This window comes from Lepisma saccharinum, chromosome 20 (genome assembly GCF_977018435.1).
Source record: "Lepisma saccharinum chromosome 20, izLepSacc3.1, whole genome shotgun sequence".
Classification (NCBI taxonomy): Eukaryota; Metazoa; Arthropoda; class Insecta; order Zygentoma; family Lepismatidae; genus Lepisma; species Lepisma saccharinum.
Window position 1 is genome coordinate 9,661,900 of NC_139248.1, and position 27,510 is coordinate 9,689,409.

At 38.3% G+C, this 27,510-nt stretch overlaps 1 protein-coding gene across 3 annotated transcripts in view; it reads right to left on the minus strand.

The window, feature by feature from the left end:
• The window catches only part of Cad88C (cadherin 88C), a 219,329-nt gene that overhangs the window by 146,655 nt on the left and 45,164 nt on the right, over positions 1 to 27,510 (minus strand). For 2 of the 3 annotated variants that reach the window (XM_083142092.1, XM_083142090.1), the window contains exon 3: positions 1,659 to 1,701. The exons of the other annotated variant lie outside the window; for it this stretch is intronic. The gene's annotated coding sequence lies outside the window, so the exon portion shown is untranslated. The remainder of the gene's footprint in view (positions 1 to 1,658; positions 1,702 to 27,510) is intronic. 3 annotated transcript variants of the gene reach the window in all.

Below are 27,510 nucleotides of genomic sequence, written 5' to 3' on the forward strand. Positions count from 1 at the left end.
CTAGGATCGAATATGGTCGCTGGTATGGTTTCTTTTATTGTTATTAGGTTATTTTACGTCGCTTATATACCACTTTTGATTAATCGCGACGATGGGAATGGATAACGATTTCATGAAGGGACACTACACTCTGTCCCAGCTGTTTCTGAAGCAGTCGAACGAGATGGCTCCACCAATGAACACGTGAGAGGAACGGGATTGCGTGGAGGGGGGAAAGCGACTGCCGTTACCAGCCTTCCCAGCAGCTTGTACTGCTTCACTCTGCCCACTCGATTTCCCCCTTCTCTGCCGTTATGCGCGGCCGTGCTCGAGAGATGTCTGGGACAGGGTATAACAAAGAACACTCATGCCCAGGCCGGGATTCGAATCTGGAACCTCTAGCGTCGTAGCTTGCTGTAGGTACTAACCTCTTCGCCACAGTTGTCAGCTACACGGAAAATATAATAGGAATACAAGACATCAAACCTGCAGTGAAAGGAATCCCTATAGTCTTACGTAAGAGACAGTAACACGAAAATCTTACTCGACATGCACACTTGTTTTTGTCAACGCCTGTTGCGGTATAAAAGAGACGCTTAGTCATGTAGGTATTGCAAGATCATTCATGTGCGTGAAACTTTTGTGCGTGAGAGCACGTGTTAGAACTTTCGCGAACTTTATATTCGCTCGCTTACGTCCGTAACCCATTCATATCGTATATGTCAGTCATTCGAAATTAACAAGTCCTTCATGCGACGCGGAAAATCGAATCGCGTTCAACTCTTAACTTTCCAGAAATCGACACTGCGAGAGTTTTCGCTGGAAGAGCAGCGTAAACGACTGACAACAGTTCGTGCAGAGTTTGCAGGAAAAGGTCCACTCCATTATGTAAAGAAGAACTACAGGAAGGCAGTCGAAAATTGTCACATGCTATGTCACCCGGAAAATGTATACATCGTTCATTTCGAGTAAAAAAAAACAACTTTATTTTTATTGTTAATAACAGAATAAGGTTCAGTTCCTAGTATTGGAACAGAATAACCAAAGTAAAATCTGCGTTGGATCGAAAATATTTATTGTAAAATACGGGAACATATTTAATTCAAAGAATAAAATTCTTCAAATTCCAAAAATTAAGACTTTGTGACTAACATATTTCCTTAACTTTTGTGTCTAGATGTTATTAACAAAATAGAAAAAAATATGCTTTTCAGTACTACATTAAATGAAATGTTAAAAAATAATGAAAAACAGTTGTGCCAGATTTTCATTTATCGAATGGAGTAGAAGAGTCTCAGGGATATAAGGATATGTTAATAATTATAATAATAATAAAAATAAGTTGGAATAAAATGTATTTGTATTATTTTATAATAATTATTGTATAATAATCACAACAATGATCATTAATATTGTTATTAATATTATTATTATTTCTACTATTCTACTTTTAGTAGAATAGGCTGACCCCGCTCTCCTACAAAAAATAATGTTGATGCCTATGCTCAGAGTCGTTTCTTTACCCCGCTCGCAGTTACTGCAGACTAAAATGTTCCCCTTCGCTTGTGCCCTGGTGCTCTCGAGTTGCCGTATTTATAACTTTCAACAAATTGCCACATATACTGCCACAAATTCGCATTTGGTAGCTTCAAAGCAAATTAGCAAATGACGGGACTTACCCGGATGTCTCTGCGATGGAAGTAATTTTCGCCAATCTTCTTACTGCGGGGAAAATACAAGAGAAAATAAATATTAGCACTGACTAATTTGTACTACTACAACAATTGCAAGTTATAATCTATTTTCTACGATTATTTATTTTCTTCGAAAATTCGGTTCTATGAAAATTATAATTCCTCTTTACGAGAACGAATAGATTCTACGATATAGGAAGGAAGGTGAAAAAATTTAAGAAAGATAATTACCAAATAAGTAAGAAGTGTTTCCATATTCCAGGATTTCATACCGGGGAGTGGGGGTGTCAAGTAACCCATGTTTAGGGTCACATACTTATTACGAATTAAAGTTCAAGATTTAGGTACAAACACTGCGTACAATTCGGTATCAAAATCTGCACATAAAATGGCATTTCAGTGTTAAAATGGTGAATATAACCCTACATTTTATTAAAAACTACGCTCATTACACAAAATAAATATTTCCCTTTTAATGGCACATTTTTGTATTTATCAGAGTATTAAGTTTATTCCTGTGCAAAGGAGTCATTTTTGCTTCTCAAATATTTCAGCAGAATTAATCAACATTCCGTGAATTACATATTTAAAATGATAATTCAGACTTCAGTAAGCGTAACGTTGGCAAATCAACTCTAAATTTCGTGTTTAAGAGTTTATTTCGCATCATTTCGTGACACAACATGGTAGGAAAATGAAAGAAATCATGAAAATTAACATTACAGCTTGTACCATGTTCTGTTCGTACATCAGTTAAGTTGCTAAGAAACTGTCATAAACACGTTTGTTTTCCATGTTACCTAACAACTACACAATTCGCACACTGAATATTTCACAATCACTTGATGCCAACTTCCCGATATAGAAAGCGGAATTTATAATCAGATTTCAAAACTTCTTTCCCAAGATAAACCCACAGATTTCGTCTTACACTTCAATTTACCTTCCGCCTACGTCATCAAAGCATTGAATTATGGGAAGCCATTCAGGGGAATCGGCTCCCAGAGATGATGTACGTGGAGGAATGAGTTCATAATTGCAAGAACCGATCGGGCTCCAGATTGTCACGAAGTATAAGATGTTAAAGTTCACGATCTCGGGCAAAAACAATGAAAGCCTGTTGTCACGAGGGCAATGCCATCTGGCGGACGGAGTTATCTTCCGAATCGTGCGACTGGTGAGCGGTCGCTGTGCCATATTCCCAAGAATCAGAATATTGGAAAGGGATAGGGAACATAGAAGGATAGGGAACATAGAAGCTATCCTAAGCTAACTCCTAAGGGCCACAAGTCCAAGGCGAACACACAGAAACGAGACGCTGAAGGGACAGACATGACAAAAGACCATCGTCTATTAAAATTCCTCAATATTGTGATGATAGCAAAATAAAACAACATGCAAAGTTCTTTTAGTTGCTTATTTCATGAAAGAAGGAGGTTCTAGGGTTTAACATGATTCTTGTTGGGAAACCTGATGGCAAGAGACCTGTAGGAAGACGAAGAAGATGATGGAGGGATAACGTTGAGATGGACCTAAAGGAAAGGTAAGGATGGAAAAGATTGAATTGATCTTGACCAGGATAGGGACATATGGGAGGCTTGTGTTGCTGCTGCCATAAACCTTCGGTTAAGAAGGCTAGAAAGTTAGTTAGTTACATCAAACATTTAACAGTGCTTTCCCAAATCTTGATATTGCTCTGAGAAATTTTGTGAGTATTTTACCATGAAATGCCAGGGGAGAGTGGTTCTAAAAAGAATTAAAACTGCCCTCAGATAGCAGACTTTCTAGTTTGGCATCCTTCACAGCGAATGCTGATGACTAGCAAAATATTGACTGAGTCTCTCATTCATCAGTTTGCTGGCATGAAAGCCAGACGGAAACACTTCTAACTGAATGTTCTCTTGTAAAATCTAAGGTATTGTTATATAGAAGTTTCATGAATAATTTTTAGTTTTGAAGTGTTATGAATACAGAGCATAAATTAGTGGAAGTGAAGTACCGTAATAACAAAACTGTTCATAATAATAACTAATAATGTCGGCAGGGCCAAAAACAAGCGATAGCCTAAGTAGGGGCCCGAATTTTATAAATCTCTCCCCACCCCTTTCAGAAAAGGAATTCCGACACACTGGTCGTGCCAAATTATAACCCTGTACATTTTATTATTATTATTATTATTATTATTAAAGAGCTGTTTTCACAGCGCCAAAAGTTCGAGTAAGCATTGTTACGTTGCCTGGCTTTATCACTAAAATGTACCTTACCTCCTTTCGAGGAACAACAAGACGTTAACAGCCAACTGTGAGGCCACCTCAGATCTGGGGCAAACCTTACGGTATTCGATTAAACATCAAATACACACACTACCACACATGGACATCCGCAGCATTTTTTTCCAAGGAGAGGCAAGCAAGGTATTTTTTCCAAGGGGGCAAAGGAGGCATATTTTAACCCATAATAGTGATGCCCCTCAAAAATCACGATTTCAGTCTGACATTATCATGTTTCTTCAACGAATTTATAATAATTAACACAAATTACTGTGACTGAAATGAAATTATGTGTGAAATAGATAATTTTTAGGTGGACTTTCACACCCCTCCCTGCCCCCCTCCCCTTTCCGGACGTCCATGCCACATGTGTCGTGTCAGTTAACACTAAATACAGCTTCCACTCATCTTAGTTCCATATAACTTCCACTTAAAAGGAAAACACTGAATCAGGTAATACCTAACAATATTAATCTCGAATAACCTTTCTTGAATTACACTTGACCAAATCCCACAAAACAGAAACCATACAATTTTGAATAAGCTCAGTGGTACCGGTTTCGAATCCCGTTCTGTGCATGGGTGTCCTTTGTGCGTGTCCCTTCATCAATTTCATCATATCATCACTCAACGTCATCTTCGCGATTAGCAAAAGGTGGCAGAAAAGCGAAGTAAAATTAACCAAATCAATCAGTCGTCAGTGGGGCCAAGGATGCAAAAGGATTTGCCACTGGTTAGAGTAGCGAAACAGATAGGTTTCAATAGATTAAAAAAAAAAAAACAGGTTTCAATTTAAGAGACTGACACTAGTCTTTACAAGAATGTGAAGCCACGTAAAAAATAACAGTTAATTAACCTTTCAATCCTTGCACGAAACACCATGCACAACAATCAACCAATGATGGAACAGGTTTACTTAGAGAAAGACAACAGGAAAAAACCACTAACAAGAAACACTTGGCTTCTTGTTGATACCACTCTAGCACTTACGTGACGATCCAAAGACGACGGGATGTAAGTAGCTGATGACGTCAGAACGGTGCAAATACTCCCTCTGGTAACAGAAAGAATGCCAGAGGCGAATTCTCCTCAAGAAACCCGAGCTACATCGGTCTTCTTGAAAGTGTACAAAAGGAAGACTCGCGAATGTCCAAGCTTTGCATTCCGTAGTTCATCAGGCAACGCGAGAATGCAGAGTTGCTGTTTTTTCCCTTTGTTGTGGAAGAAGAGGGGGCAAGAATATACACGTATTGGGTCAAGTCAAGAGTAAAGACTAGAATACCGATTTTGATTTATGCTTCCAACAAGGTAAAGTCATTTTATCTGCTAATTCACAGAAATCCAAGAGTAGATTCGCGTCTATCCCTCACAATCAATAAAAAAGGTGATACTTATATAGGTGAGTCCGGCAGTCACTAATTTCTTCGGGAATTTTCATGTGCCGTAGGTTGGAGGCGTTCACAGATTACACAAAACTACAGTTTTAGAATGTTTTTCGATTAAGGATTTCCGAGGTAATGATATTTCAAGATTCGTTAACACACATATCGGCAATTAAGTGCATAAAACTTAAAATTTATTCAGAAAAAGGTTTCCATGTGACGTCACGATTGCACGATAACTAACTATAGCTAAAAAATAAAAAGAATATACTCACCAATTGCGTATCTGAGAGAAAACTGAAACACGTGTGTGAAGAATGTAGAAAGACGTGTTACATATGAGAATATGGGGTGAAAGTATTTTTAACCCTGGAACTCCAAGTAAAATTTTATATCATCTAGTACCAGTCGGGTCTATTGGACCCAGGTACATTTTTTTACATATTCCGTAATAAAAAAAATTGTTTTGGACAAAAATCAATTTCATGCAATTTATTAATCTTATTTTAGTGCCAGAAATTCAAATTACATTGATTTTCTCCTTCCAAACGGAAAGCGCTGTGTTAAATTTTGTCATATAAGTTTTCGTATAAAATGTAAAATTGCAGGAAGTTTCAATATTGCGGGGCAAATATATTCTATCGGATAAAAATCTATTTATTCATTTCATGAAAGAGTCTTTAGTACAAGAAATTAAAATTACAATGTCAATATATTATTTCAGACAGGAAAACACTATGTTACACATTACTATCCATGTTTTAGTGCAACAAACTAAAGTACAGTATCTTTCAAAATTGCAATCAACATGTTTTCTTTAGGGCAAAAAGTAATATTTTCCCATTTACTAAACATAATTCAGTACAGTCAACGGCAAAGAAAATGGTAGGCAAATTGTCCACCGGTATTTTCATTACTTTTTATCTACATCCTGTGTTGTTTTGAGGAATGAAACTATGTTGGTTCGAAGCAGGCATTGTTCTCTGCTTATTGACGTCATTATTTCAATTCACTGTCATCACATTGTGTAATACAGACCGAATGAAAATGGTGATGGACAATTCGCCTACTGTTTCTTTCGCCGTTGGGTGTAGGCTACGTACAATAAATCTACATTGCAACACAGGTTTAACCCAAACATTTTTCATACACAACTTTGATGTTCAGGAAAAACATGAATTTTACATTCGCAGTAAGCATAAGGCGCGAGTTAACATGAATTGGCTAACATGGAATGTGCCCAAACTACTACAAACACCAGCTCAAAGGCCACACATAAATCCCATTGAGCATTTATGGGCAACTTTGAAGAGGCGAGTCCATAAAGCAGGAGGCGTCAAGTCAAAACAAGAGTTGAAAACTATTGTGCAAGCCAAGTGGAATAAAATAAGCTCTGAAACATGTCGGAAACTGGTTAATTCTATGAAGAACAAGTGCCAAAGCAGTAATTCAAGCCAAAGGATACGCATCAAAGTATTAGAATTGTCAGTCAATCTGCTCTGAATGTACTATTTTCTTTTATATTATTAAGTGTACGAATAGAAAAGTTGTACAAAAAATGGCATGTTTCTCTTTCAGTTTCATTTAATTTTTTATTGTCATTGGTTATACAGAATTTGGGTAAGATTTTATGTTCCTAATTATATTTGTTATTGAATTGTAAAGAAACAAATTCAAAAGAGTGTATTTCCTTTCAGATATTAAAGCATTTTCTTTGAAAATCCGTGTGTACGAATAAGAATGTTACATACTATACATATTTTAAGGATTATTTTTTAAAATTACGATAAAACTACTGACATTAGCGAAAACTTAACACAATCTTTTTCGTAGTCCATCTAATGAGGATGAAGACTAAAAAAATATTTTCTGTTTACGACCATTGGTTACTGAGATATAGGTAATTAACTAGAAAGTCCGCCATATTGGACGTCATCTTGAATTACTCAAATTGCTCAAGGTTGACAGAGTGGCATCAATCGGATCTGAAATGTACATAACGTAAGCTTTCAAAAACAGTCAAAACTTTTATTCATAGCTCTAATCATGGTAATGCCACTTTTAGGCATTTGGCACCCGGACTACTTTAACTAACTAACTAACTCTCTAGCCTTCCTAAACCCGAAGGTTCATGGCTGCAGCAACACAGGCCTTCCATCTGTCCCTATCTTGAGCAAGATCTATATACTCTTTTCCATCCTTACCGATTTCCTTTAGGTCCATCTCAGCGTTGTCCCTCCATCTTCGTCTAGGCCTTCCTACAGGTCTCTTACCATCAGGTTTCCCAACAAGAATCCTGCAAACTCCTCTTTCCTCTCCCATTCGTGCCACATGGCCTGCCCACCTAAGTCTTCTTGATTTAATTATTCTAATAATATCTGGACATGAATACAAATTATGTAGTTCTAAATTATGTAACCTTCTCCACTCACCTGTCTCCTCATCTCGGACTACTTTGCCTTCCTTAATTTTATTTAAAACCAAAGCGAAATGTACGAGATCTTTAGGAAATGGTCGTATCTTGATCATTTCCTAAACATTTTTTTCTGAGATGGTGTTAAATGCGTTGTGGATGTACTTCAGTCTAAAAATTTCATGCATACATTCACAACCCATGGATGTAACAAGATGACAAAATCTATCAAATACTATAACTACTTAAAACTATTTTAAGTTTAATGTTCATATGGTTTCTACGTATTTTACGCGTAATGCCATTCCATAAAAAAGAACACAATTATTAAGTAGAATAGTATGAAATACTGAAAATATTAACAACATTATTTTGCTTGTACTAATTCGATCTATTTTTGTCCATTCAATATTGGTTTTGTTACGTTCCTGCTGCTAGCAGCGCCATCTCTGATTCATTTTCTCGAGTGTACTACAAGGGCATAGGCTTAAAATCAGTAGTTCATTTCTGTCGAGATTCCCGGGTTAATCAACACTGGAGGGATAACGCGCAGTTAATTCCGCCTGTCATGCATCGCAATAGATCGATTCGTTCTTGTTTTGGTTGGAACGGAGTGCGTGATCAAGTTGATGCGGAGCGAATCTGAAAGTAATTTCGAGAAGGGGTCAAACAGGGGGAGAGCTGTGTGAAACTGATGAACTCTCGCATCTGTTTCGAGCCAAAACTAATTCGACGTTTTTCTTCCGTTCTCTCGCCTTTGGTTTGACTTTCAGTGTTCAAGTACAAACTTTGTTTAACACACAGGCGGACGAGAAGTTATGGTAACATGAATAAATAGATAAATAGATAAATCTAGCCTCTCTAGACTCAACGTAAATGATATTCATCTGCCCTTCTCCACTACTGTTAAGAATCTGGGTGTGATACTCAACCAACATCTCACCTGGGCAGAGCAAGTTAACTCTGTATCTAGAAGAGCTGTCGGTGCATTGCATTCACTCTATCGGCTCAAAAACTTCCTCCCTGAACGCATAAAAATTAAACTGGTCCAGTCTCTTGTATTTCCCATTGTTGACTATTGCGACATTGCTTTCTTGGATGTCAATCACGAGCAAGCTAAACGACTGCAGCGAATTCAAAATGCCTGCATTCGTTTCGTTTTCGACCTAAAATATTCAGACCATTTGACATCGTACTTTGCGAAGGTCGAGTGGCTTAAATTAAGCGATAAACGTAATTTTCATAAGTTAATTTTACTGTACAAAATCCTCCAAATAAAAGACCCGCAATATCTCTATAACCGATTTCAACATCTTTCCGACTTTCACAGCCACAACACCAGATCGCGCGAAAGGTCTCTGCTGTCCATTCCACTCCACAAATCCAACTTTTATGCAAATTCTTTTACTGTTACCTCAGCAGGCCTTTGGAACAAGTTGCCACCTGAAATTCATGTCTCTTCCTCAATTGTGACGTTCAAAAAATTGTTAAAGTTACACATATTATACAATGAAAATTAAATGTTTGATTTCCCTATTAATATGGCGGGTGCAGAGAATGATAGAAGGACGTAAGGCACTAAAATGAATTAGAGTAATAGTTAAGATGAATTATCGTCAAAGTATACCGTTTTGGACTGTGTTTTAAGTATGTGTAATAATGGACTGTGCTTAAGTAAGTGTTGTGTTATGTATTTGCTTGTACGTGTGTAAGGGCAAAAATATGTATGTGTGAGTGTGAGTGTGTGTGTCCGTATCTATAGGTTAGATTACCTCTCTTATATGTAATTTCTCTTTGTATTTTTTATTTCTCTGTAATTTTTTATATATTTTTTTTCTTCCTTTTTTTCAATATTTTAATTATTTCATATTCAATTTTTTTGTAAACATGGTCAAGTGGAAGAAAAGGCTCCACAGCCTTAACTTCGCCATGTAAAAGAAGACGAAATAAATAAATGCCGTTTGGGTATTGTTTACTAGGTACAGAGTATATGACACACATGGACATATATATGCACATGTATTAAAAGGTACATACAGGGATACGTGTATACAAAATTTATGGCTATTATGTAAACATTTGAGAAGCCTATAAAAATTAAACACAGTACGTTTTCACAACGTAACATTTTAGTAGATATAATACCAATAGTTTCTTAATACACTAATCTGGGGAGTGGAATCATTGATTGAAAGTCATCAATGACATCAAAAACATAGAGTTGAGTTTCTTCTGAATTATGGTCCTGAAATTGTTTGCTGCAATTCATTGTGTTTTCTCCGCAGTGAGAGGAGATAAGATAAAGAATAGAAGAGCAAATGAAAAAGAAATGGAGTGTATAGAGAAACAAAGAAACCTAAGTGAAGATACGAAATATAAAAAGATGGAGGAAGAGAAAGATAGAGGTATACAAACACAGGAAGATAAGCAGATAGAGAGAGAGAGAGAGCTTGAAAAGAAAACAAAAATAGAGAAAGGAGGAAACGAGAGGTAAAGACAGGAAATAAGGAAGATGAAGAAAGACAGGCAGAGGAAAAATGGATAGAAAGAGATAGAGACGGAAAAAGGGGAAAAAGTAGTAGACAGAGAGAGAGAGAAATGGCGAAAGGTGACGCAGAGAGGGCAAAGAGAGGAAATGAAGAAAGGAAAGAATAAAATAGGAGAAAAGAGGGAGAGATAGACAGACATAGGGGGGGATAGAAACAGAAGAATGGAGAAAGACTTAAGACCACTCAACATTATTGTTAAGTTGCCTTAGAGGTTACTAGCGAACTCTATGGTTAGATGTAAGAAATATATTTCCGTATTGAAATGAAACAATACCCAACTTGGATCGATTACGGACCTGACGATAAACAATTATCCACTTGTGAGCATGAAAGAACAATCCCGGTGCTGACTGCCTCGAGAATCTAAGGTACAAGGTAGAAATGGGCGAAACGCAAACGCTGCAGTTACGTTACCCCTCTCCATGTAGCCCCATTCTCTCGTGCGCGTTCCTTCACTTGGTTGTAGCAACACCTCTGGCAACACTACCTGTCCCTGTTGTGATATCTGCTGGGCGGCTCCTATTGGCTGCAGTTCCTAGATCGGATGCCGGAGCAACACGTAACGGGTTTGTTTGAGCTCAATGTGACACCACGCTAATATAGTCCATTGCGTTATGTACAGTAACTCTTCGACAAGGGAGTTTTTGAACCTGGCCCACGAGAGAACAACAGCGTTATTATTTATTCCCTGTGCTACGCTTTCTACAACAGCAGCGTGACATTCCAATGTAAAACGTACTTGCAAACATTTTTAGAAGGCAACTTTTTATCGGTCAACACTGGTCCAGGAATTGTAAATAATATCAATCCCGGACTGGGAGAGAAAATTAGCAAACTTAAATGAGTTCTAGACAGTGTATAACCTTTTCATATTTAAAGCATTTCAATTAGCTCCAGTTCCGGATCAATTTAAATACGTTCCGGGAACCTTTTTTTCCAGGTGAATTTCAATTCGGCCCAGGAACCTTTTTTCCGGGTGAATTTCAATTCGGTCCAGGAACCTTTTTTCCGGATGAATTTCAATTCGGTCCAGGAACATTTTTCCGGGTGAATTTCAATTCGGTCCAGGAACATTTTTCCGGGTGAATTTCAATTCGGTCCAGGAACATTTTTCCGGGTGAATTTCAATTCGGTCCAGGAACATTTTTCCGGGTGAATTTCAATTCGGTCCAGGAACCTTTTTACGGATGAATTTCAATTCGGTCGAGGAACATTTTTTCCGGATGAATTTCAATTCGGTCCAGGAACCTTTTTACGGATGAATTTCAATTCGGTCCAGGAACCTTTTTACGGATGAATTTCAATTCGGTCCAGGAACATTTTTCCGGATGAATTTCAATTCGGTCCAGGAACATTTTTTCCGGATGAATTTCAATTCGGTCCAGGAACCTTTTTTGTCGGATGAATTTCAATTCGGTCCAGGAACCTTTTTCCGGATGAATTTCAATTCGGTCCAGGAACCTTTTTCCGGATGAATTTCAATTCGGTCCAGGAACCTTTTTCCGGATGAATTTCAATTCGGTCCAGGAACCTTTTTCCGGACGAATTTCAATTCGGTCCAGGAACCTTTTTACGGATGAATTTCAATTCGGTCCAGGAACCTTTTTCCGGATGAATTTCAATTCGGTCCAGGAACCTTTTTACGGATGAATTTCAATTCGGTCCAGGAACCTTTTTCCGGACGAATTTCAATTCGGTCCAGGAACATTTTTACGGATGAATTTCAATTCGGTCCAGGAACCTTTTTCCGGATGAATTTCAATTCGGTCCAGGAACCTTTTTACGGATGAATTTCAATTCGGTCCAGGAACCTTTTTCCGGATGAATTTCAATTCGGTCCAGGAACCTTTTTCCGGACGAATTTCAATTCGGTCCAGGAACCTTTTTACGGATGAATTTCAATTCGGTCCAGGAACCTTTTTCCGGATGAATTTAAATTCGGTCCAGGAACATTTTTTCCGGATGAATTTCAATTCGGTCCAGGAACCTTTTTTGTCGGATGAATTTCAATTCGGTCCAGGAACCTTTTTTGTCGGATGAATTTCAATTCGGTCCAGGAACATTTTTCCGGGTGAATTTCAATTCGGTCCAGGAACATTTTTCCGGGTGAATTTCAATTCGGTCCAGGAACCTTTTTCCGGATGAATTTCAATTCGGTCCAGGAACCTTTTTACGGATGAATTTCAATTCGGTCGAGGAACATTTTTTCCGTATGAATTTCAATTCGGTCCAGGAACATTTTTTCCGGATGAATTTCAATTCGGTCCAGGAACCTTTTTTGTCGGATGAATTTCAATTCGGTCCAGGAACCTTTTTTGTCGGATGAATTTCAATTCGGTCCAGGAACCTTTTTCCGGATGAATTTCAATTCGGTCCAGGAACCTTTTTTCCGGATGAATTTCAATTCGGTCCAGGAACCTTTTTTGTCGGATGAATTTCAATTCGGTCCAGGAACATTTTTCCGGATGAATTTCAATTCGGTCCAGGAACCTTTTTTCCGGATGAATTTCAATTCGGTCCAGGAACCTTTTTTGTCGGATGAATTTCAATTCGGTCCAGGAACCTTTTTTGTCGGATGAATTTCAATTCGGTCCAGGAACCTTTTTCCGGATGAATTTCAATTCGGTCCAGGAACCTTTTTTCCGGATGAATTTCAATTCGGTCCAGGAACCTTTTTTGTCGGATGAATTTCAATTCGGTCCAGGAACATTTTTCCGGGTGAATTTCAATTCGGTCCAGGAACATTTTTCCGGGTGAATTTCAATTCGGTCCAGGAACATTTTTCCGGGTGAATTTCAATTCGGTCCAGGAACATTTTTCCGGGTGAATTTCAATTCGGTCCAGGAACATTTTTCCGGGTGAATTTCAATTCGGTCCAGGAACCTTTTTACGGATGAATTTCAATTCGGTCGAGGAACATTTTTTCCGGATGAATTTCAATTCGGTCCAGGAACATTTTTTCCGGATGAATTTCAATTCGGTCCAGGAACCTTTTTTGTCGGATGAATTTCAATTCGGTCCAGGAACATTTTTTCCGGATGAATTTCAATTCGGTCCAGGAACCTTTTTTGTCGGATGAATTTCAATTCGGTCCAGGAACATTTTTCCGGGTGAATTTCAATTCGGTCCAGGAACATTTTTCCGGGTGAATTTCAATTCGGTCCAGGAACCTTTTTACGGACGAATTTCAATTCGGTCCAGGAACATTTTTACGGATGAATTTCAATTCGGTCCAGGAACCTTTTTCCGGATGAATTTCAATTCGGTCGAGGAACATTTTTTCCGGATGAATTTAAATTCGGCCCAGGAACTTTTTTACGGATGAATTTCAATTCGGTCGAGGAACATTTTTTCCGGATGAATTTCAATTCGGTCCAGGAACATTTTTTCCGGATGAATTTCAATTCGGTCCAGGAACCTTTTTTCCGGATGAATTTCAATTCGGTCCAGGAACCTTTTTCCGGATGAATTTCAATTCGGTCCAGGAACCTTTTTCCGGATGAATTTCAATTCGGTCCAGGAACCTTTTTCCGGATGAATTTCAATTCGGTCCAGGAACCTTTTTCCGGATGAATTTCAATTCGGTCCAGGAACCTTTTTCCGGATGAATTTCAATTCGGTCCAGGAACCTTTTTCCGGATGAATTTCAATTCGGTCCAGGAACCTTTTTACGGATGAATTTCAATTCGGTCGAGGAACATTTTTTCCGGATGAATTTCAATTCGGTCCAGGAACATTTTTTCCGGATGAATTTCAATTCGGTCCAGGAACCTTTTTTGTCGGATGAATTTCAATTCGGTCCAGGAACATTTTTTCCGGATGAATTTCAATTCGGTCCAGGAACATTTTTCCGGATGAATTTCAATTCGGTCCAGGAACCTTTTTCCGGATGAATTTCAATTCGGTCCAGGAACCTTTTTCCGGATGAATTTCAATTCGGTCCAGGAACCTTTTTCCGGATGAATTTCAATTCGGTCCAGGAACCTTTTTCCGGATGAATTTCAATTCGGTCCAGGAACCTTTTTCCGGATGAATTTCAATTCGGTCCAGGAACCTTTTTCCGGATGAATTTCAATTCGGTCGAGGAACATTTTTTCCGGATGAATTTCAATTCGGTCCAGGAACATTTTTTCCGGATGAATTTCAATTCGGTCCAGGAACCTTTTTTGTCGGATGAATTTCAATTCGGTCCAGGAACATTTTTTCCGGATGAATTTCAATTCGGTCCAGGAACCTTTTTCCGGATGAATTTCAATTCGGTCCAGGAACCTTTTTACGGATGAATTTCAATTCGGTCCAGGAACCTTTTTCCGGATGAATTTCAATTCGGTCCAGGAACCTTTTTCCGGATGAATTTCAATTCGGTCCAGGAACCTTTTTCCGGATGAATTTCAATTCGGTCCAGGAACATTTTTCCGGATGAATTTCAATTCGGTCCAGGAACCTTTTTTCCGGATGAATTTCAATTCGGTCCAGGAACCTTTTTCCGGATGAATTTCAATTCGGTCCAGGAACCTTTTTACGGATGAATTTCAATTCGGTCGAGGAACATTTTTTCCGGATGAATTTCAATTCGGTCCAGGAACCTTTTTACGGATGAATTTCAATTCGGTCGAGGAACATTTTTTCCGGATGAATTTCAATTCGGTCCAGGAACATTTTTCCGGGTGAATTTCAATTCGGTCCAGGAACCTTTTTACGGATGAATTTCAATTCGGTCGAGGAACATTTTTTCCGGATGAATTTCAATTCGGTCCAGGAACATTTTTCCGGGTGAATTTCAATTCGGTCCAGGAACCTTTTTACGGATGAATTTCAATTCGGTCGAGGAACATTTTTTCCGGATGAATTTCAATTCGGTCCAGGAACCTTTTTCCGGATGAATTTCAATTCGGTCCAGGAACCTTTTTACGCATGAATTTCAATTCGGTCCAGGAACCTTTTTCCGGATGAATTTCAATTCGGTCCAGGAACCTTTTTCCGGATGAATTTCAATTCGGTCCAGGAACCTTTTTCCGGATGAATTTCAATTCGGTCCAGGAACCTTTTTCCGGATGAATTTCAATTCGGTCCAGGAACCTTTTTTCCGGATGAATTTCAATTCGGTCCAGGAACCTTTTTACGGATGAATTTCAATTCGGTCGAGGAACATTTTTTCCGGATGAATTTCAATTCGGTCCAGGAACCTTTTTCCGGATGAATTTCAATTCGGTCCAGGAACCTTTTTCCGGATGAATTTCAATTCGGTCCAGGAACCTTTTTCCGGATGAATTTCAATTCGGTCCAGGAACCTTTTTCCGGATGAATTTCAATTCGGTCCAGGAACCTTTTTTGTCGGATGAATTTCAATTCGGTCCAGGAACATTTTTTCCGGATGAATTTCAATTCGGTTCAGGAACATTTTTCCGGATGAATTTCAATTCGGTCCAGGAACCTTTTTCCGGATGAATTTCAATTCGGTCCAGGAACCTTTTTCCGGATGAATTTCAATTCGGTCCAGGAACCTTTTTCCGGATGAATTTCAATTCGGTCCAGGAACCTTTTTCCGGATGAATTTCAATTCGGTCCAGGAACCTTTTTCCGGATGAATTTCAATTCGGTCCAGGAACCTTTTTCCGGATGAATTTCAATTCGGTCCAGGAACCTTTTTCCGGATGAATTTCAATTCGGTCCAGGAACCTTTTTCCGGATGAATTTCAATTCGGTCGAGGAACATTTTTTCCGGATGAATTTCAATTCGGTCCAGGAACATTTTTTCCGGATGAATTTCAATTCAGTCCAGGATCCTTTTTTGTCGGATGAATTTCAATTCGGTCCAGGAACATTTTTTCCGGATGAATTTCAATTCGGTCCAGGAACCTTTTTCCGGATGAATTTCAATTCGGTCCAGGAACCTTTTTCCGGATGAATTTCAATTCGGTCCAGGAACCTTTTTCCGGATGAATTTCAATTCGGTCCAGGAACCTTTTTTGTCGGATGAATTTCAATTCGGTCCAGGAACATTTTTTCCGGATGAATTTCAATTCGGTTCAGGAACCTTTTTCCGGATGAATTTCAATTCGGTCCAGGAACCTTTTTCCGGATGAATTTCAATTCGGTCCAGGAACCTTTTTCCGGATGAATTTCAATTCGGTCCAGGAACCTTTTTCCGGATGAATTTCAATTCGGTCCAGGAACCTTTTTACGGATGAATTTCAATTCGGTCGAGGAACATTTTTTCCGGATGAATTTCAATTCGGTCCAGGAACATTTTTTCCGGATGAATTTCAATTCGGTCCAGGAACCTTTTTTGTCGGATGAATTTCAATTCGGTCCAGGAACATTTTTTCCGGATGAATTTCAATTCGGTCCAGGAACATTTTTCCGGATGAATTTCAATTCGGTCCAGGAACCTTTTTCCGGATGAATTTCAATTCGGTCCAGGAACCTTTTTCCGGATGAATTTCAATTCGGTCCAGGAACCTTTTTCCGGATGAATTTCAATTCGGTCCAGGAACCTTTTTCCGGATGAATTTCAATTCGGTCCAGGAACCTTTTTCCGGATGAATTTCAATTCGGTCCAGGAACCTTTTTCCGGATGAATTTCAATTCGGTCGAGGAACATTTTTTCCGGATGAATTTCAATTCGGTCCAGGAACATTTTTTCCGGATGAATTTCAATTCGGTCCAGGAACCTTTTTTGTCGGATGAATTTCAATTCGGTCCAGGAACATTTTTTCCGGATGAATTTCAATTCGGTCCAGGAACCTTTTTCCGGATGAATTTCAATTCGGTCCAGGAACCTTTTTACGGATGAATTTCAATTCGGTCCAGGAACCTTTTTCCGGATGAATTTCAATTCGGTCCAGGAACCTTTTTCCGGATGAATTTCAATTCGGTCCAGGAACCTTTTTCCGGATGAATTTCAATTCGGTCCAGGAACATTTTTCCGGATGAATTTCAATTCGGTCCAGGAACCTTTTTTCCGGATGAATTTCAATTCGGTCCAGGAACCTTTTTCCGGATGAATTTCAATTCGGTCCAGGAACCTTTTTACGGATGAATTTCAATTCGGTCGAGGAACATTTTTTCCGGATGAATTTCAATTCGGTCCAGGAACCTTTTTACGGATGAATTTCAATTCGGTCGAGGAACATTTTTTCCGGATGAATTTCAATTCGGTCCAGGAACATTTTTCCGGGTGAATTTCAATTCGGTCCAGGAACCTTTTTACGGATGAATTTCAATTCGGTCGAGGAACATTTTTTCCGGATGAATTTCAATTCGGTCCAGGAACATTTTTCCGGGTGAATTTCAATTCGGTCCAGGAACCTTTTTACGGATGAATTTCAATTCGGTCGAGGAACATTTTTTCCGGATGAATTTCAATTCGGTCCAGGAACCTTTTTCCGGATGAATTTCAATTCGGTCCAGGAACCTTTTTACGGATGAATTTCAATTCGGTCCAGGAACCTTTTTCCGGATGAATTTCAATTCGGTCCAGGAACCTTTTTCCGGATGAATTTCAATTCGGTCCAGGAACCTTTTTCCGGATGAATTTCAATTCGGTCCAGGAACCTTTTTCCGGATGAATTTCAATTCGGTCCAGGAACCTTTTTTCCGGATGAATTTCAATTCGGTCCAGGAACCTTTTTACGGATGAATTTCAATTCGGTCGAGGAACATTTTTTCCGGATGAATTTCAATTCGGTCCAGGAACCTTTTTCCGGATGAATTTCAATTCGGTCCAGGAACCTTTTTCCGGATGAATTTCAATTCGGTCCAGGAACCTTTTTCCGGATGAATTTCAATTCGGTCCAGGAACCTTTTTTGTCGGATGAATTTCAATTCGGTCCAGGAACATTTTTTCCGGATGAATTTCAATTCGGTTCAGGAACATTTTTCCGGATGAATTTCAATTCGGTCCAGGAACCTTTTTCCGGATGAATTTCAATTCGGTCCAGGAACCTTTTTCCGGATGAATTTCAATTCGGTCCAGGAACCTTTTTCCGGATGAATTTCAATTCGGTCCAGGAACCTTTTTCCGGATGAATTTCAATTCGGTCCAGGAACCTTTTTCCGGATGAATTTCAATTCGGTCCAGGATCCTTTTTCCGGATGAATTTCAATTCGGTCCAGGAACCTTTTTCCGGATGAATTTCAATTCGGTCGAGGAACATTTTTTCCGGATGAATTTCAATTCGGTCCAGGAACATTTTTTCCGGATGAATTTCAATTCGGTCCAGGATCCTTTTTTGTCGGATGAATTTCAATTCGGTCCAGGAACATTTTTTCCGGATGAATTTCAATTCGGTCCAGGAACCTTTTTCCGGATGAATTTCAATTCGGTCCAGGAACCTTTTTACGGATGAATTTCAATTCGGTCCAGGAACCTTTTTCCGGATGAATTTCAATTCGGTCCAGGAACCTTTTTACGGATGAATTTCAATTCGGTCGAGGAACATTTTTTCCGGATGAATTTCAATTCGGTCCAGGAACCTTTTTTCCGGATGAAATTCAATACGGTCCAGGAACATTTTTTCAATGTAACAACACGCAACTTGGACCGAATTCAAATTGTGCGAGAAAAAAGGTCCGCTCCTGCAGCGGAACCCAACAGAACCCTTTAGAATTTATGGGTTCCAGCACCTTTAACGACCCTGGAAGAAACAGAGAAAAGGGAGGAAGACGCAGATAGAGAGGGAAAGAGAAAGAAAGGTATGAGAAGATGTAGAAAACGAAGCTCTTCTAGAGAAAAATAGATAGAGGGGAGTGAACGAGAAAAGCATGATAGCCCTTCCTCATTGATGATTGGGTTCCAACAGCAATTGGATCACGGTTACGAAAAAAAACATTGCTGATCTCATCAACTCCAGCAAAGGATACGGTGCAGCGGCCGAGCGTTATCTTCCGGTTCATCATGTTACGTATTCGTTCCACCAATTGCGGCCTGCGCATGGAGAGAGGCCTCTGAAAAAACAGAACAAAAAGGTTCGGCGTCCATGCGGCTTTTCTGCTTCACTGCAGGCTGAACCGCAAACAAGGCCTGCGTTGGTAGAGCACGCAGCCCCGCTATTCTGCAATTGTAGAGGCGGCGCTGGGCATACCGGTGAACTTCGGGCAAAAACGTCAACCGTGAACAGTTTTCAGAAAATACCTTTGTGCATTTAGTCGGAAGTGCGGGAATGTGCATGCACAGATAGAAAGTAATATAAAAAATTAACAATGTAACGTTTCATGTGTACGTAGTCTCCGCCCATGACGACAAAAATGGCCGAAAGGTGTCATTTGCAGACCAAGGGCGTAGCCAGAAATTTTTCTAGTGGTCAGGATTTGACAAGAAAAATTGAACAGTAAAATTATTATTAATAATATTATTATGTAATAACCATTATAAACTAATAAAAATTAAACCATTTTCTAAATTTTATTATTATATCCTTGGCGGGGGGGGGGAGAATTTTCTACTCAGTCCATCAAATGAGTAAATATCAATCGCAACTTTCACAGTATTATTATTATTATTACAATTATTATTATTTGCATTTCATACAGTTAGTGTACTAATATGCAAAGTTATTATAGTTTGTTATTCACTTTCACGTACTTTGCTCAAGGAAAATCTCTGAAAGTAATAATGTTTATGTTGTGTAACCTCTGACGAAAAAATCCCATTTTTGGAATTGTGAAAACTCTGGAACCATTTCGATTATTATTTGTATTGAATGGTATAATACAGGCATGTGCAACGCGTCGATCGCAGTTATCTATTGTACTTATACGAATATACGTTATTTGAATTCAACCTCTATAATGTGTAATGGTTTGATCAATTTTTAATTCAAATTTCAAACTCTGAATATTTATCACTGCTATTCTTTCCCTTTTTTAAGTGGTGCAGTTTTGAACCACCATCGTCTCTTGCTCCCTTACCGATACCACCGCCTTGCTGTGGTCGCGGGTTTAGTCTGTGTGACTGCCTGTCGACGAGGTGAAAACAGTGCGCTTTTGCGAGTGTGTTACAGTGTGATTGAGGTTCAAACGCGTGTATGTGCGTGTGTAATATCTAGGGAGCGGAAGTTGATGAAATGTCATCTTTTTCCTCACATCTCGGACATGATGCCCGTTAGATACACACAATATTACACTTGGTCTAGAACCCAAAAAAGGTCATTTTAAAGTGCATTTTTTGCCAATTTTCAGGTTTTAGGTCATTTTCCCCGATTTCCGTCATTTTTCAGTAATTTTTTGCAATACTCGGTGTGTTGTTCCGTCATATTTTGTCACTTTTTCATTTTGGTAATATTCTTGCTTCAGTGTATACGACTTTTCATTAAATTGTTTTAATATTATTCGGTTGTTTCCATTGGAAATCCTCGTTGCATATTTTAATTGAGTGTGCATGTGGTAGGCTATCATTTGGTACCATTTCTTTTCAAAGCAAGATTGCATTTTGTTTAATTTCCTTTTCATTTCAATTTTTAACCTGAAACTAAGAAATATAATGGTCATTTTTTGCATTTTTACGTCATGTCTTCCCATTTTTTAGGACATTCTATAGGTCATATACCTATATTTCTTAGGTCATCAACTTCCGCTCCCTAGTAATATCGTTGTTTGAACTGCTGGAAAATGAGTGCTCCTGAAAAGAGCAAAAAAGGAACTGCAACCTGATATCATTTTTCACATTGATGTCAGGTGGCTGAGTAGGTAGTCAGACGTCTCACTAACCAAAAAGTAAGCCATTTCATTTCGACACATATTACTTTTATTGTATTATTTATTGTTTTATTTGTATATTTTCCCTACGGTGCTTAACGATTAATGTAGTAGCTCACCGCCTGTTGTGACAGTAAAAAGTAGATCACTACTGGATTGAAGTTGGACATGTCTGAAATATTAGTAAAACATTATCTAGTTCCTGTATTTTGCACTCAGTTTTTCTTTTCGATCTAACGCATTTTACTCTGGTTAGTCGTTCCGAATACTAACTGAACTTTATTCTACAGACATTTGCTACGATACTCGGCGGCAAACGGTCCGGCATCAGCGCTTATCTTGCCCGGTGAACGGGGTACACGACAGTCGCTAGAGTCGGCTATTAAAATTACAGTTTTCATATTGTGTACTAACCTTGACTACAGAAGGTGTTGAAAATGATGTCCCTCTGCTGCAACACATTCCTGGCATCTCCGAAGGAAATTGGCACTTACACGTGCAAGTTCGTCTACTGTAATTCTCCCGATTAAGAATTTTAGCAGCTCTAAATGCTGTGGTTTTTTAAACACCCGTTTCTTGTGAGAGGATAAATTTCCGAGGAGACTGTTCTAACATTTGTCCTATCTCTTCGAGTTTTTCCATCAAGAAAGTGTGGGGCGTTACCCCCACACCCCCTATACGCCTTCATGGCGTGGTGCTATGCACAGGGGAACACTTTACCTTTACCTTTACCTTCGAGTTTTTCCTCAGTAACCCTGTTACTCTAAACTTTTTTACGAGGTTTAATATAGTGGTCCTATGTGGAACGGGAACACCAGGAAATTTCGTTGCAAAACGTCGTCGCACTTCTCCACAATTCCTCTTTCCGAAGTAACACTCGACAAGATAAATCCTTTGTTGTAATGTAAACTTTTGTGGTGCCATATTAAGCTGCAATCTTCAACACACGGACACGACACAACACAACTTCCGAGGGAGGATTATACTGGCGTCAGTCTGCAACGTCAACAGAAAGGGAAAGAGAGCGAAGTCAGGGAGAGGGAATAAAACGGACTGTAGAGTTCGACTGTCGCGGACCCGTTCACCGGGAGAGACTAGCGCTGATGCCGGGCCGCTTGACGCCGAGTCCCGTAGCGAATGTCAGGGAATGCTCTGTATTATGAACTATAAAAAAAACCATTAAAAGCTTCCTGCATTTTTTGTAACTTGGAATGAACGATGCCAATTTTCAAAGGACCGGTTCGAAAGAGATAAAGAAACCAAATGCATTTTTCCTTACATTTCTTCCGTGAGAATAAATAATCTTTGGACATTTTGTTCTCCTTAAGTTTATTTTTATTTACGCCCACATGACGATAAATAGGCAATTGATAAAAATTAGGTTAACTATATTTCTTTCATAAGTGCCTTTCGCTCGCTCAACTCACACGTTCAAGTGATGTGTTCGTCCAAAGATAAAAAGGAACAGATAAATAGATGTACAGAAAAAGAGAGAAGATAGATTGAGCAAAATAAAGAAGAGAAAAATGGGGAAGATCGAATTAGAAAGAGAAGGAAGGGGGAGAGACACAGAAAGGATACAAGTAGAGATATTGAGGCAAACAGAAAAGGAGATAGGAAGGGAATGAAAGTCAGAAATAAAGAGAAAACAGAACTGATAAAGAGGAAAGGGAAAATAGGAAATGAAAGAAAGAAATACATATAGGGTATAGGACAGAAGAAGAGAGAGAAGAGAAAATGGGAAATTAAAAGACAGAAGGAGCGGATTACAGTCACAGAAAAATGGGTAGAGGGACAGAACAGGAGAATACAAAAATAAGGGAGGACAGGGCAGGCATTCGTCAACTCGAAAAGACTTCCAAGCTCGAGACGAAACGAGAATGTCTCGTCTCTGTGCCATAGTGCTGGTAGAGATCTCGACAAGGAACAAATCAAAAAAAGAAGTCTTCAAAAACGAAACGCTGCGAACTTTCCCCTTTTCTGTTATCTTACAAAACAGGTAATTAATTGTTACAGCCAATGTGGACTTAACTATAAACATCCTTACCACGTGTTTCCACTTTTATTGTTTACCTGTGACAGTTAAACGCAACGAGGAACTTCGGTTGTTGACTTGATTCTCTTTTGTTTTCCCTCACTCAGCCGTTGGGCGCCATGTTATGGGCGTTTTTGGAACCTCGGATGAATACGTAGTAAGCCACCAAGTGCTTTGTGGCCCTAAAGCAACGGTGGTTTTACGAAATCAAATTCAGGTGTGTACTTAATTACGTATATACAGTAAACCCAAATTATTTTTTAATTTTTAGTATTTTGCTTCGTTTGTATGCCACTTTTGGCTAATGCTGACGATGGATGAATGATGATGAGAGAAAACTGATGAAGGGACTCTAAACATAATCTTGGCTGGCAATCAACGTTCATGTCCACTGAAACGCCAGAAACCCAGCAGACATTGTTATTATTATTTATTTCTAGGGCCCGGGACTTTACGTCCTATAAAACTGTAAAATATATATATGTACTTATGTCATATACATTGGAAAATATGTCATGAAAAATTACAAATATGTCAGAAAAATGCAGAAATATTCCCAGTAAAACCAAAAATATGCACAACAGTACTCTCGATTTTCTCCCATACCCGATAGAGTAGAGTAGGGGCTGTAATGTACCGAATGTTATTTTTACTTTTACTGATTTTTGTGAAAAGCGAAGAAGGGAAAGAAATGAGAACGAAACTTCTTTACTTCCCGTGCAACATGCATGGCTATCAATTGTCGGCGGGATAAAAAAGTGGGGTATTATATTGTTCTGTACTAAGAAGACGGCACTTTCTTCCTCCGTAATTTCCATATCCTGCCATCGACAATATGAACTATCCGTTGTGCTAAAGCTACGAAGAAAAAATTATGAAATAACAGATTATGTGCGAGAGAATTACGAAATTATACAGAAATATGTCTTATTACAACAAAATTGAAGAAATATGTTGTAAAAACGCGAAATTAGTGAAATATGTCAAAATGTGCTTTGTCAAGTTTGTCTATTTCGGCTGATTTTCGTCAGATATGTAAAGATCTCACCGAAATATTAGATCCGAAGCCAAATGAAAAATATGTTATAACATATAAAGTCCCGGGCCCTAATTCACTTGCTGAAATTCCTTCCATACACCGGTCAAGATGTTTAATGTCATGAAATTGTTTCTGTATTCTGATATATATACTAATGTGATAAAGGAGTAGTTCACCCTAATCTAGGTTCAATAAGTAGTTCACGCTAATCTAGGATCAATCAGTAATTCACCATAATCTAGGTTCAGCTATCACTTTACCCTAATCTAGGATCAGCTATCTGTTTACCCTAATCTAGGATCAGTTATCTTTTTACCCTAATCTAGGATGAAGAAGCAGCTCACCTTAATCAGGCTTATAACTTAATTCACCCTAATCTAAGATCAGATATTAGTTTACCCTAATCTAGAACCGACTATCAGTTTACTCTAATCTAGGATCAGCTATCAGTTTACCCTTATCTAGGATCAGCTACTAGTTTACCCTAATCAAGGATGAAGGAGCAGTTCATCTTAATCGGGATTTTAAAAAATCACCGTAATCTAGGACCAGCTATCAGTTTATCCTAATCAGGTTCAGCTATCAACTTACTCTAATCTTGATTCAGCTTTAAGTTTACCATAATCTAGGATCAGCTACTAATTTACCCTAATCAAGGATCAAGGAGCAGTTATCATAATCGGGATTTTAAAAAATCACCCTAATCTAGTATCAGATATCAGTTTACCCTAAACTAGGATCAGTTATCTCTTTACCCTAATCTAGGATCAGCTATCAGTTTACCCTAATCTAGGATCAGCTATCAGTTTACCCTAATGTAGGATCAGCTATCAGTTTACCCCAATCTAGGATCAACTATCAGTTTACCCTAATCTAGGAACAGTTATCTGTTTACCCTAATCTAGGATGAAGAAGCAGATCACCTTAATCAGGCTTAAAACTTAATTCACCCTAATCTAAGATCAGATATTAGTTTATCCTAATCAGGTTCAGCTATCAACTTACTCTAATCTTGATTCAGCTTTAAGTTTACCATAATCTAGGATCAGCTACTAATTTACCCTAATCAAGGATGAAGGAGCAGTTATCATAATCGGGATTTTAAAAAATCACCCTAATCTAGTATCAATATCAGTTTACCGTAACCTAGGATCAGTTATCTGTTTACCCTGATCTAGGATCAGCTATCTGTTTACCCTAATCTAGGATCAGCTATCTGTTTACCCTAATCAAGGATGAAGGAGCAGTTATCATAATCGGGATTTTAAAAAATCACCCTAATCTAGTATCAATATCAGTTTACCGTAACCTAGGATCAGTTATCTGTTTAGCCTGATCTAGGATCAGCTATCTGTTTACCCTAATCTAGGATCAGCTATCTGTTTACCCTAATCTAGGATCAGCTATCTGTTTACCCTAATCTAGGATCAGCTGTCTGTTTACCCTGATCTAGGATCAGCTATCTGTTTACCCTGATCTAGGATCAGCTATCTGTTTACCCTGATCTAGGATCAGCTATCTGTTTACCCTAATCTAGGATGAAGAAGCAGCTCACCTTAATCAGGCTTAAAACTTAATTCACCCTAATCTAAGATCAGATATTAGTTTATTGTAATCTAGGATCAGCTATCAGTTTACTCTAATTTAAGATCAGATATCAGTTTACCCTAATCTAAGATGAAGAAGCAGCTCACCTTAATCAGGCTTCAAAATTAATTCACCCTAATCTAAGATCAGATATTAGTTTATCCTAATCTAGGATCAGCTATCAGTTTAATCTAGGATGAAGGAGCAGTTCGAACTAATCTAGGCTAAAGTTGACTTATCTAGGGTCAACGAGCAATTTACCCCAACCGAGGATCAAACAGTAGTTCACTCTAATCTAGGATCAGTTACAACCAGTCTTCAATGATTTCGGGCCCCGACGCGTGACCTACATTCAAAACCAAGAATTCTTCTGCAATTTCCATTGGCAACTCGTAAGGAATTGTTGCACACTATTATACGTGTATCGTGTGAAAACGCACAGAAAGGAATGTATGGTACGAAAACACAATTTTGTATATTAAAAACTAGCCACAACTGCGAGGACAACAGCTGTCAACATGTACAATAACAAGACTTGAAATTATCATAAGCAATGTGGCAATATCCATGAAGCAACCATATTCTGTAGTAGGAAGTAAGTTGTAGAATAAATCAAGCATGAAAACATATGACGATCGAATTGATCTTTTTAAAGTTACAAGGTAGTAAGGTAACTGTTCCGAGAGTTCAGTGATTTTCTCAACCTTTATAGCAATACTACGAAGTGTTTTAGAATGCTAGAAACTGTAGTGAAAGTAAGTTCGAAGCCTGGAGAAACGAATTAGTACAGTTAAAAGCTTCACTAAGTTATATTTACCGGAGAAATTATGATTAAAAAAGTAGCTTACCAGCGAGGAGCAGTTCTTGATTTGTGGTCATCTCGGACACAGAGTGCTTGTCAATTTTCATGAGAGACTCGAATGGATTTTCGTGCTTGATTCCAGGCACTTCAAATTATAATAAAATGTTTGAAGCCATGGTAACGGAAATAACTTATTTTCTTACCTAAAACAATGAATAATGCGTCTGTATTCATTGTTACACATTGTTCATTCTCTTTTATCAAAGTTACGGAGTGTGATTCTCATAACAAAGATTGAGTTCCAAAAATTACAACTCAAAGCTTCATCTAAGGCAACACAAAGTCCAATACATTTATTAATTATTATTTACTCAATTACATGTATTTATTAATCATTTATACACTACAAAAATTGTTTAAAAACCTAAAAAGTATAGCGTTATTAAAATCCCTCAAAAATTCTGTAAGTAACCCATATCTACACACACACACATATTATATATATCTACACACACACACACACACACACACATATATATATATATATATATATATATATATATATATATATATATATATATAGCTATATTGCTTACATTCCTCAATAATGGCACAGCTTTCCATGTGTTGCTTCTATAATTTGCATATTCTCATCCATCTCACCTACTCAAATTAACTTTCATCTATCTTCTTTCACAATCAGAACTGTTAATTTCCCAAAGTAAAATCCCTTATACATACTTGTATACTTTCATCTTATATCCATTCACCAATCATATTTCTTTTCAATCGAAGATAACAGGTGCTATAAACACATGTGCACACGGCGGGTTTGAAACTCTGGCGTGCAGGAAAAATCAGTCAAGGAAACTGTCACATTGTGTCAGGTGGAATTGAACTGATAAGACGCTCCGGCGGGATTGACACGGCGGAAATAACGCGGACTCCCTGGTGATAACAATTCAGGAAATATGAAAATTCAGTAGAACCAACTGCGTATGCTAGGGGTGATAGTTGTGTGTAAGAAAATGAATGTGTAGTTTTTACACTAGTTAAAGTTTT